General features: G+C 46.4%; 1 protein-coding gene across 1 annotated transcript in view; it reads right to left on the bottom strand.

The window, feature by feature from the left end:
* Positions 1-4,443: 4,443 nt before the first annotated feature.
* Positions 4,444-10,006, bottom strand: part of SELENOV (selenoprotein V) — a 17,820-nt gene continuing 12,257 nt past the window's right edge. Inside the window, exon 9 of the mRNA XM_006140396.3 lies at positions 4,444-4,584. The gene's annotated coding sequence lies outside the window, so the exon portion shown is untranslated. The remainder of the gene's footprint in view (positions 4,585-10,006) is intronic.

Raw genomic sequence — 10,006 nt, 5'->3', positions numbered from 1 at the left:
CAATTGAATGGGGGGGGGGCAGAAGGCATGGAGGGCAACCATGGATGCCAGGGACAATGGAGGAGGAAGATGGGACATAGCAGAGGGTGGGGGATGGGGAATCAGGGATGGCAAGACAAAGGGCAAGGTATGCAGGATGTAAGAATTGGAAAATTATTTGCTGAGAACATGTATGTGGATGTGCTGGATTGAACCAATGCACAGTGTATTTTGGATGGAAAATTCATTGGTGTGTTGTGATGGTGTATAGTGAATTAATGTAGAAAATAAAAATTTTAAAAAAAAGAAAAAAAAAGCTATTAAGACGCTCAACTACTCTCTTGCCTCCTTCTAGTTTTTAGGGTAAATGTCACATTCTGATCACCCCAAGAAAACTACACGCAGGATGCCGGTGGCACTATTTATTCCCTCCCTGGCTTTGTTCCCTAGAATTTATACCTTGTAAAACAGTACTGTGGTTACTTAAGTTCATTGTCTCCCCCAGAATGTGAACTCCACAGGGTGGGTATTTTTGTCCAACTTGTTCACCGCTGTGTCCCCAGTGCTTGGAACAGTGCTCGACACACTAGACCCATACATGGAGGGAAAGAAGGCGGGACAGAGGGAAGAGAGGCAGGAGTGGTGTTTGTATCTGGGTGCTGCATGTGTGACACGTGTCTGTGTGTAAGCAGGTATTAGTGGGTATGTTCCAGCTAGCCTGTGGGCATCTGTGTCTGCTTGTGCCCATCTGTACCTTTAGATAATGGGGCCTAGGTGAGGATTGTGTATTTCTGTAGGACACTGTGTTCACGTTTGTGTCTGTGTGTGCCTGAGCTCATAATTTGGGCGAGGAGAAGGCTTCGAGAGCTGGATTCATGTTCTCCAATCGTCTCTCTCAGCATTTGAATGTGGAAGAGGAAGACCTGGCCCTCTCTGACACCCACATCCTTTTTTGGGGGGAGGGAGAGATTTTTGCTATAGGGTGTCTACACTTGCCAGAGAGAAAGAAAGAAAACTAGAAATCATCCCCTAGGGGGATGGCCACCCCACAATCTTTTCTCCAATCTCTTAGGATTTTGGGCACACAGGCACACACGCCCAGTGTGAGTTTTTTTTTTTAAAGAATTATTTTATTTAACTTTATTTATTTTAATTTGACCAGGGAGAGACAGAGAGAGAGAGAGCAAGCCACCAGGTCCGGGACTCAAACCACAATCGGCCATGTGGGAGTCCAGCGTCCTTAATCACCACACCACCTGAGTTTTAAGCTACTAGGTCAGCTGTAGTCAACTACATCTCGGGAGTCCAGCAACATAACCACTACGCCATCTGGTGGTCCCAACACCCACATCCCAGCCAGTTCCCAACAGATCTCAGAGGAACCCAAATGTGGATCACACAGAGAACTTCGGGGAAAACGCGCACTCTTTTTGGCATAGAGTCTCCAGCCATTGTGGCAGGGGTGGGGAGGTATGGCACAACACAAGGGGGTGATACCCAAGGTGGGGGCACTTCACAAAAATCTGAGCTCCCCCTGTGAATGTCCCAATTTGCCAGGCTGAATGAGCTGAGCAATAGCAAGAAGGACTAAAGCTAGACTTTGAGGCAGGATTTTCTGAACTTAGGAATGTGAGATGAGGAAGAGGTCATGTAGAAGTTAGGGCTTCATGGGGCAGCTCCATGCCTGGTCGTTGAGGTAGCTGGATCCCACATGGACGACCATGTGATTTATCTCAGAGCCAGGGACTTGAGAAACACACAGGGTATGTATATGCATGCCCCAAACCTGGTAAGCATCCACACCTGATAGGAACAGAAATGTGGCCCAGACTCGGTAAATCTACAGAGCTCCAGTTCCCACGTCCTGGCAGCTCATCTGCTTTCTCTCTCTAGCAACATTCCCACCACCCTGTTATGGCACTTGTAATCTCTTCGCTGCCCGCCTTGTATCCATCCCCCATTCTTCCGTCAGAGCAAAATAACTACGACACACAACCAAACCATGAGCTCCCAGCCTCCCCAACCTTGGCAAGGAAGACAGAGTTCAAGTGTTTATGAAGACAAACTGATCTATTCCAAGGTGGTTCTGAACAAGGGTCCTGGAAGAAGAAGGGGTGGGGCCCTGGGAGGTGGGAGACCTGTCAGTGCCCTTTCCCTCCCCACTGTGCCTAGAAAGGTGATAGCAAAGGATGTAGAAAATTGCAGGCATAATCAACAAGGAGAGGGTCAGCAGGTGGCTTTTGGATAAGGCTCTGAATCCCACATGGCCTACTAACTGGTTTGAGTCCTGAACCCGCGGCTTGAAAAACACACTAGGTGCGCACGCAAAGTCCAAAGAAGACGAGAGAAGGGATTGTGGTGTGGCTATCTCCCTCAGGGGCGGTTTCTCACTTTCCCTCTCTCTAGTGAGCACACATGCTCTTTAGCAAAAAGAAAAGAGAAATCAATAAGATTAAGAAAAGGAAGACAAGCGGGCCCAGGATGGTGTGGTAGATCATAGCGTCAGTACCCTGTGTGTGGTCCAAACACTGACAAGGTGCTAGAGTCCCACTGTGGTTTGAGTCCTGGACCTGGCAGCTTGGAAATTCCACCAAATAAATACATAAATAAAAGGCAACTGGCAGAGCTGAAGGGGAGGTGGGAGGCAGCCAGTAGGAGGGGTTGGCAGTGGGCAGGGCCAGGGCACTGTCTTGGAGTCACAACAGAAGACTGGGTGGGGCCTCCAGACATTTTGCTTTCCTCGTAAGCAGGGTGATCTAGCAGGCATGCCCTGCCTTACCCCTCTGCTGGCTGGAATACAGAAGTGATGGATAGAAGCTTAAGAGTGAAACTACAGCACAGTAATGATGGCAGAAAAGAAATACAGAGAAATTCCCGATTTCCTGACAGCCAGCCAACTCCAGCACCCTCCCACCTGTTCATGAGAAAATTTGTTCTATCACGTGAGCCATTGGCAGTTAAATTTGCTCTTACTTACAGGCAAACGCACTCCTAACTGGCGTTTACTGCTAACGGAAATCTAATTCTGTGCCAGGCCTTCTGCTAATCCCTTCTCAGGCATAATTTACTGGGTTGTTGGAAAAGTCGTGACATATTTTTTTCTATGTTTCTCTCTACAAAAATGTGTCATTTTTCCAACAACCCAATGTTATGTAATTATTACAGATATTCCATTAAGTTATGTTATGATATCTATTTTTTTTAAAGAATTATTTAATTTGGGACCGGCAGATAGCGTAATGGCTATGTCGCTGGACTCCCATGTAGTCGACCACGGTTTGAGTCCCAGATGTGGTGGCTTAAAATCATGTTGGGCATGTGTGCTTGCATGCCCAAAAATCCAAAGAGAAGAATGGAGGAGAAGGGATTGGGGCGTGGTCATCCCCCGTGGGGAGTGATTTCTCGCTTTCTGTCTCTCTTTCTGGTGAGCACACGCACCCTATAGCAAAAACTTCTCCATAAAATAAATAAATAAATAAAATAATTATTTCATTTTATTTATTTTATTTTAATTTGACCAGAGAGAGACACAGAGAGAGAGGAAGTGAGAAAGCAAGCCACCAGGTCCAGGACTAGAACCATGGTCAACCATATGGGAGTGTCCATCGCCTTAACCACCACACCACCTGCTGGTTCCATGATATCTATTTTATGGAAAGGAAATTGAAGCTCAGAGAAGCAGCATCCCTTGTTGGAGGTCCCACAGCAACTAAGCGGTAAACTTTAGTTTGACTCTTGGGCCTGTGCACTAGACCTCCTGGCCTGTGACCAGTGAGCCCACATGCCAGCGACAGAGTACAGGGCCCATAAATGTCCACTGTATGTCCCCTTCCCCTGGCAATGGAGAGCCCTCCCAAAAATGGGCTTCTAAGACCTGTGGGCTTAGAAAGCGGGTTGTAAAGTACAATGGAGTTTGGAAGGTCAGGGGTTTGAGGTTGGCCACAATTCCTGTTTTCTTCTCAGCCTGAAGAATGCTAGTAAGATGACAATTTTCAAAGTGTATCTCAAGAGGGCTGGATGGTGTACAGGATTAAACTCGATGCTCTGCAATGCCAACCCACGTGGGAAGGTTACTCTTTTGTATCTGGAGACCTCTCTGAGTATGCTGGGCAAGCACATGATCCAAACCGGCTGAGGCAGGGCTGGATCACAGCATCAGTACCCTGTCAGGGGTGATGTCTCTCTCTCTCCTCTCTCAGAATAAACAAAGGAAAAAAAAAATATCTCAAGCCAGGACATGAGAAATGAAGGACCTCAAAAAAAAAAAAAAAAAAACAACTGTCCTTGACATCAAAAGAAGTTGAGGTGAGACTACGAGAGACAGGACCAGCCTTACATTCTAAGTTTGGCCTCCACCCCCGCCCCTACCCTTGTCCTGGGTCCAAACACTGATGATGCCAGGAGCATGCACATGCAGGTGACTTGCACAAACATCAGAAAGTGAGTGTGGCAGAGGCAGGCAGACACAGTCAGACCAGAACGCAGGAAGGCAAGGTCTATGTATTTCCCTCTTAACCCTGCTCAACCCTACCCCAGCCCAGCCACCATCAGAAAAGGACCTGATTTGGCAACATTTCAGCCCTTCTCATCATCTTGCTGAGGCTCCTGAGGTGGAAAAAGAAGAGAGAAATGAACAATGAGAACAACTCCATCAGACAGCACTATTAAGATACAAGGTTCACCAGGAACCAGCAGTTAGTGTAATGGCTATGTCGCTGGACTCCCATGTAGTCGACTGCAGTTCACGTCCCAGACCCGGTGGCTTAATAAAACTCACGCCGGGCACGTGTGCGAGCGTGCCCAAGATCCCAAGAGGAGAATGGAGGAGAAGGGATTGCGGCGTGACCATCCCCTCTGGGGGGTGATTTCTCACTTTTTGTCTCCCTGTCTCTCTCTGTCTGTCTGGCGAGCACATACGCCCTATAGCAAAAAAATCTCTCCAAAAAAAAAAAAAAAGAAAAACAACGATATAAGGTTCACCAGGTACCAGATAATAGGCACTATTCTGGTGTTTTCCACAATATCAATGCCAACAATATCAACTCTAGTTTCCTTGTATCTCTCGCTCTCTCTATATATATATATTTTTTTTAATTTTTAAGATTTTTGCCATAGGGTGCAGAGAGACAGAGAGAAACAAAGAGGGAAAGTGAGAAATCAACCCCCAGGGGAGATAGCCATGACACAGTCCCTTCTCTTCCATTCTCCTCTCGGGATTTTGGGCATGCACGCACATGCACCTGGCGTGTTTCTCAAGCCACTGGGTCTGGGACCCAAACCTCACAGTCAGCCATGTGGGATCCAGTGCCTTAACCACCATGCCACCTGCTGCCACCTTTTGCTGTTTTTCCAACACACCAAGCATATTCTTACTGCAAGGCCTTTGCACTTGCTGCTCTCACCATCTGGAATATTTTTCCCCAGATATTCATTCACATGTTCAACCCTTCACTGCCTCCAAGTGTCATATATCACCTTCTCAACCTCCAAGTGTCATATATCACCTTCTCAACGAGGTCTTCTTCCAAACACTCAATTCAGAATTGCAACAATAACGATAACAATAAACACCCTCTTCTCCACCCCTCTTCCTTGCTTTATTTTTCTCCCCAGCATTTAATACCTTATAAAATGTGTTTTATTTCCCAAGCTATCTTTATGTTGTTGTCTCCCTCCCTAGAATGTTAGCCCCACCAGCGCTGGGGTTTATGTCTGTTTTGTCCTCTGTTGTGTCCCCAAGGCCTAGAATAGTGTCCAGCACATAGTAGGTACTCAGTAAATACTTGTTAAATAAAAATAAGTCTGGGAGGAACCAGCAGGTGGCACGTTGGTTGGGATGCTGGACTCCCATATGGCCAACCACAGTTCAAGTCCCAGACCTGATGCCTTGCTTCCTCACTTTCCTTCTCTCTCTCTACCTCTTTCTGGTGAGCACATGAACCCTATAGCAAATTAGTAATTATTATTTTTATTAATAAAATTAAATAATTCAAGTAAATAAATCTGGATGTGACCCCATAGCCTCATGGCTAAGGGAGTTGGGTCGCACTTGGCCAACCACAGTTCACGTCCCAGTCCTGGCAGCTTGAAAACTATGTCCCAAACCCTGACAGGCTGGAGAGATGGAGAAGATTGTGGTGTGATCGTTAGGAGGTGCTTCCTCTCTCTAGCTGTCTTTCTCTGGTGAGAGCATGCACTGCTAGCAATTAAAAAAGAAAAAAGAAATTGGTCCAGCTACAGTGGTGCAGTAGAAATGCAATTCTCCACAATGCTGAAGCCACATGGAAAGGTCCTGGGTTCACATCCCAAGGTCTCCCTGTACATGCTGGGTGTGCACAGATGCCCATGATCTGGGCTGGCTGAGGGTGGGGCTGGATCATGATGTAAAGACTCCACCAGAGGTGCCTGTTTTTCTCTCTCTGTCTCTGTCTCTGTCTCTCTCATGGAAAAAATAAATTAAACTTAAAAAAAAAAAAAGAGGGTCTGGCAGGTAGAGTGGTGGTTAAAGGTGCTGGACTCCCACATGGTCAACTGCGCGGTTCAAGTCCTGGACCTGGCGGCTTGCTTTCTCACTTTTCTTCTCTCTCTCTCTCTCACTCTGTCCCTCTCTGGTCAAATTAAAATAAATAAATAAAGTTAAATAAAATGATTCTTTAAAAAGAAAGAAAGATATCCAATGAGGTAAAGGCAGTTATAATATTTGCTTTACTGAGGAGAAAACAGAAGCTCAAAAAAGTGAAGGCATTTGCCCCAGGTCACACAGCCAGTAAATGGCAGAGCTGGGATTTAAACCTAGCAAACGCTAGCTTTACCATTACCTATTGTCTGGATCTGTAACGTAGCTGATTGTCATTCTTGTCCATGTAGCACCCTAGACCTATGTTTCAGAGGACCCAGTCCCACTCCCAGTTCCAAGCATAAACACATGGCTCAAGACTGGCCAATGAAGCACTGCATTCCTTGGCGCTCAGTGATCGGTTCAGGGATGGACATGTGGCCTAATCAAGGTCAGTGAGAACCTTCTACAGGATTTCTACCACCAGAAGGAAGAGCCTGCCTGAGAAGAAAGCCAGTCCAAGAAAAAAGCAGACCTTAAGGGCCAGCAGGTAGCATGTTGGTTAAGGCATTAGATTCCCATATGACTGATGATGGTTCAAGTCCTAGACCCAGTCTAGAGGCCTCTGGGAGCCAAGGTGGAAGGGACTGAAACAGAAGATGCAGATTTCGACTTAAGAATGATCTCTCAGGGCTGGCAGGTGGCATGGTGGTTAAGGGCACTGGACTCACACAGTTTGAGTCCCAGACCTGGCAGCTTGATTTCTCACTTACTCCCTCCTTCACTCTATCCCTCTCTGGTCAAATTAAAATAAATAAATAAATGAATAAAGTTAAATAAAATGATTAAAGAATAAATGTTTAAAATAAATAATTCCTTAATTATTTTATTTAACTTTATTTATTATATTATTTTTTAATTAGACAAGAGAAAGAGAGAGAGAGGGAATGTGAAAAAGCAACCCACTAGGTCTAGGATTCGAACCGTGGTCAGTCATGTGGGAATCCAGCGCCTTTGACCACCATGCCACCCGCTGGCCTCGAATAAAATAATTCTTTTTGGGGCCGGCAGATGGCCTGGTGGTCAAGGGTGCTGGACATGGCAGACCATGGTTCGAATCCCTGAGCCTGGCGGCTTGCTTTCTCACTTTTCTCACTCTCTCTCTCTCATTCTGTTCCTCTCTGGTCAAATAAAATAAATTTAAAAATTCTTTTAAAAAATAATAACTCTTTTTTTTTATTTTTTGGAGAAGTTTTTGCTTTAGAGTGTGTGCACTTGCCAGAAAGACAGAGAGAGACAGAAAGAGAGAAATCACCCCCCGGGGGAATGGCCATGCCGCAATCCCTTCTCCTTCATTCTCTTCTCAGGATCTTGGGCACGCACGCACGCCTGGCGTGAGTTTAGCCACTGGGTCTGGGACTCGAACTGCAGTCAACTACATGGGAGTCCAGCGACATAGCCATTAGGCCATCTGCTGGTCCTGAAATAAAATAATTCTTAAAACAAAACAAAAAAAATCTCTCCAGCTGCTCTATGGAGGGTGGATTAGAGGGAGTAGAGGCAGGGGTGAGGGTGGATAGGAGTAAAGGAAGGGCTGGACCCATGGTAGACGATGGGGGAGAGACACGGCAGGGGTGTTTGGAGGCTGAATGGACAGGCTGAGGGACTGAAGGGCTGTGACAGGGGTGGTGTACAGGTTGGAGCCCAGAGCTCTGCTGGGGACTGGAGTCTGAGATGGAAATGGGGAGGGCAAATGTAAAGAGTTTGCCAAACTGCAAGGCCAGCAGATGACATAGTGGTTAAGGTGCTGGATTCCCACATGGCCCACTGAAGTTTGAGTCCCGGATCTGAGAGCTTGAAAATCACACTGGGCACATGTACGTGCATGCCCAAAATCCTGAGAGAAGGGAGAAGATTGCTTCATGGCCACTCCTCTTGATTTCTCAATCTCTCTCTCTCTCTCTCTCTCTGTCTCACTCTGGCAAGCGTATGTGCCCTTTAGCCAAAACCAAGAAAAAAGCAGAACCCAGAATGAGAGTCAGATTCCCAGTGGCAACCTTATGGTGCCTAGATCTAGCCATGCTAGAAACACAAAATTATACCCTACTCTTTTATTACTGCATGGCAATTTTTTTGTCTAAAGCAAGTTTGAACTGTGTTTTTTTATTTTTAAGTATACTCATTGATTTCTTTCACAAGAGAGATTGAGACAGGAAAAACAGGCACTTCCAACAGGGTCCCTACTCCATGATCCATCCCCTCCCTCAGCCTCAGACAGCTCAGATCACAGGCACACACACGTGCACTCTGCATGCACAAGGTGGCCCCGGGACGTGAACCCCAGGACCTTCCCATGTGGGTCCAACACTGAAGAGTATCTCGTTACCTCAGCATCAGCATCTGGCACCTGAGCTAAGTTTTCTCTTGTCATCAGAACAGTCCTGACTGAGTCTAGGAACAACAGCTATCACTTGTGCAATCTTTGGTAGGTTCTTGGAACATCTAGCTTTACCCCACGTTAGCCTTGTATAACTGGTGAGTCCAGGATTTAAACCTCAGAATCTATGACTTTGGAAGCTATGTGACCACCCTCCTCCTAGGAGGTGAATTTTCTGTGTATTGATTGATGTGAGAAACAGACCTTTCCATTTCCTCCCTTATCACAGACTCCCAGCTTAGCTGTTAAAAAAAATAGACCTACTGGGAGGAGAACCAGCAGTTAGCGTAATGGCTATGTCGCTGGACTCCCACGTAGTCAACCGCGGTTTGCGTCCCGGACCCGGTGGCTTAAAACTCACACCAAGCGCGTGTGCGTGCGTGCCCAGGATCCCGAGAGGAGAATGGAGAAGAAGGGATTGCGGCGTGACCATCCCCCCTGGGGGGTGATTTCTCTCTTTCTGTCTCTATGTCTCTCTCTATCTGTCTGGTGAGTGTACGCACCCTATAGCGAAAATCTCTCAAAAAAAAAAAATAGACCTACTGGGACCAGCAGTTGGAGTAATAGCTATGTCACTGGACTCCCATGTAGTCGACGCAGTTCGAGTCCCGGACCCAGTGGCTTAAACTCACACCGGTCATGTGTGCGTGTGTGCCCAAGATCCCAAGAGGAGAATGGAGGAGAAGAGATTGTAGCGTGGCCATCCTCCCTGGGGGGTTATTTCTCACTTTCTGTCTCTCTGTCTCTCCCTGTCTCTCTGGTGAGCACACGCACCCTATAGCAAAAACCTCTCCCAACAACAACAACAAAAAATAGACCTACTAAGAGCTCTACATAATAGAGTTTCTTTTTTTAAAAAAAATCTTATTTATAATTTTTTAAAAACAGCTATTAAAACATGTGGACTGGAACCAGCAGATGGCATAATGGTTATGTCACTGGATTCCCATCTAGTCGACTGCAGTTCAAGTCCTGAATCCAGCAGCTTAAACTCACGCTGGGGGAACCAGCAGTTAGCGTAATGGCTATGTCGC

This window comes from Tupaia chinensis, unplaced genomic scaffold (assembly GCF_000334495.1).
Source record: "Tupaia chinensis unplaced genomic scaffold, TupChi_1.0 Scaffold000037_13, whole genome shotgun sequence".
NCBI classification, from domain to species: domain Eukaryota; kingdom Metazoa; phylum Chordata; class Mammalia; order Scandentia; family Tupaiidae; genus Tupaia; species Tupaia belangeri.
Note: the sequence above shows the minus strand (reverse complement) of the source record. Positions and strands in the feature narration are given on the sequence as shown.